The sequence below is a fragment of the Neofelis nebulosa genome, chromosome 12 (assembly GCF_028018385.1).
Source record: "Neofelis nebulosa isolate mNeoNeb1 chromosome 12, mNeoNeb1.pri, whole genome shotgun sequence".
Lineage (NCBI taxonomy): Eukaryota > Metazoa > Chordata > Mammalia > Carnivora > Felidae > Neofelis > Neofelis nebulosa.
The window spans coordinates 57512601-57515330 of record NC_080793.1 but is presented as its reverse complement, the minus strand read 5'-3'; the positions used below and the strand labels follow the sequence as shown (position 1 = coordinate 57515330).

Genomic DNA, 2730 nt, shown 5'->3' with positions numbered 1-2730 from the left:
GTAGAATTTTCATATATGACAGTTATTATGTTTATGTGCAACTCTTTATATACACTCTGTTGATATTTTTATCATAAATGGATGTTAGGTTTTCTCAAATGCTTTCTATACATCTATTAAAATGATCATATGATTTTTGTCTTTCATTTTATTAATGTTATATATCATGTTCACATTGTTTAGTCATTATTGCATCCCTGGAACAAATCCCACTTGATTGTGGTGTGTGAGTGTTTTGATATATCGTTGGCTTCAGTTTATTAATATTTGGTTGAGGAATTTCTTTTTAGTTTCAACTTATAGGTTTACATAGTGGTATGCTCTGTCTCCCCTTTTTTTGTATGTCATATTTTGTATTTATTTATTTTTTAATGTTTATTTATTTTTGACAGAGAGAGAGAGACAGAGCATGAGCAGGGGAGGGGCAGAGAGAGAGACACACACACACACACAGAATCCAAAGCAGGCTCCAGGCTCCGAGCTGTCAGCACAGAGCCTGATGGGGGGCTCGAACTCACAGACCACGAGATCACTACCTGAGCCAAAGTCAAATGCTCAACCGACTGAGCCACCCAGGCACCCCTGTATGTCATAATCTTAATCTTGTATGTCATAATCTTAATCTAATTTTTTACTTTGTGGTTACTGTGATTCTTACATAAAACTTCTCATAGATAAAACTGTCCATTTTAAGCCAATATCACTTACCTTCTGTAATGTCTACAACGTCTGCACCCTTTTGCTCATTCTCTTTATGTTTTTGATGTCACAATTTACATTAACAAATTATAATTGTTATATTTTTTTCAATACTCTTTTCTTTTCACCTTTATATTATAGTCAAGTGATTAACACATCATTCTAACATAGTATTACAGTTTTCTGATACTCTAGAAGAAAATATAGGTAGTAATCCCTTTGACGTAAGACTTACCAACATTTTTCTAGACATGTGTCCTCAGGCAAGAGAAGAAAAGGCAAAAGTAAATTAGTGGGACTACACCAAAAAAAAAAAAAAGTTTTTGTGCAACAAAGGTAACCATCAACAAAAGAAAATGGCTGCCCACTGAGTGGGAAAAGATATATGCAAATGATATATCCAATAAGAGTTTAATGTCCAAAATATATAAAGAACTCAAAACAACACCAACAGTTTGTCTAGGCAATGGCAACATAGGTCTGGTAAAGCTCTTCCTTGTCACACTTATAGAAATGCAAAAAGACTATGTGGATGGGCAGCCCCACAAGCCACCAGCAGGCTTGCAGGGTCTAATTCTCTGGGTTGCAGGTCAGATGTAGAACCTCCAACTGAAGCTGTGCAAAATAGTTCCAGGCCAGGAAGCGGCAGATGGTCAGTGACAGAATGTACCATGTCCAGCCCTTGGTATATATGTTCAGGATCTCATTGATGAATTCCACACCGATGAATAGAGAGTATAGTCATGGGAGTGAAGGAAGAGATTGGGGAGCTCTTGTCTCAGTCTCTCATACATGATAGCCAGGTGGTCCTTTATATTCAGATCTCCTGATGGTGTGGTAGGGGAAGGGCAAGAGGTCCGAGGGGCTTGGAAAAGTATCAAAGCCCCAGGAAAGGGGCAGGGAGTTCCCTCAAATAGGCTCCTAAGCCCATCCAGGTAGTTGCTATACATCTCACGTCTGGGTCTCTCTTCCCCCTTCCCTGGAGGGAGAACCACCCATGGTGAGCTGAGGGCCTGGATCTGAAGGAGAGGGAGTGGGGGATCTCCAAGGAAGCAACCAGATAGGAGGGTGTGGGGGGGACCAGGGAAGAGAAGATGGAGAAGTGGTTGTTGTGGACTGGGGCCAAGGGGGGCAGGAATGGTAGAGCCCACAGCTCATCCCAACAAGTGCCCTCCTTAATGGCCATCACCTGTTCAGCCCATCTCCCTACCTACCTTCCCTCCAGTCTCTAATGGTTTGCCTCCCTTTTTTTAGATCTTATTTTTCCTTCCCTTCCCCTATGTTCATATGTTGTATTTCTTAAATTCTACATGTGAATGAAATCATATTTGTCTTTCTCTGACTGACTTATTTCACCTAGGATAATACACTCTAGTTCCTTCCATGTTGTTGCAAATGGTAAGATTTCATTCTTTTTGATCACTGATTAGTATTCCATTGTATAATATAAACATATACCACATCTTCTTGTCAATGCCCTCTTGTATTCTTATCTGCCTCCTTCATTGTCCTCTTCCTGACCCAAGTTATGTAGGTCTGCTGGAGAAAAACTGGGGTCTCTGCCATGGCCCATACAACTGGTGCAGCCAGACAGACACTTATCACTTTTGCTTTCCAACTATGACATGGGAGAGTTGCTGCAACTGCCAGCAAAATAAAACCCCTTGCAATGTTGCCCTAGTAAGTGGGCCACCTTGGCAAGTTTTCTCTCTCCTCTGTGTCTACACACATCTCTGTCTCATGCAGATGGTGTTCCAGATTCTTCCTCAGGCAGATTAGAGCTCCTCAAAGTCTCACCCATGGGTATTCATGCAGTTTTTCACTCTTCAGTTTCTATTTTTCCTGATCGTGGCAGATGAGGGTGGGGCAGGCTCACTGACTTCTTAATACTCATAGCCCCCACTGAGGTCCTATCGGCACACTTTCAGATACACAAGTTGGTACAAACCTCCTGGATGTCTTATGCAATGTGTATAGACACTTTTTTTCAGTTATAGATGCCCATTTAGTTGTTAAAGCAGAGAGAGAAGA

General features: G+C 41.1%; 1 pseudogene; it reads right to left on the bottom strand.

Annotated features, from left to right (window-relative positions):
• Positions 1-1158: 1158 nt before the first annotated feature.
• LOC131490762 (uncharacterized protein C6orf136 homolog) lies at positions 1159-1923 on the bottom strand (annotated as a pseudogene).
• Positions 1924-2730: the final 807 nt, after the last annotated feature.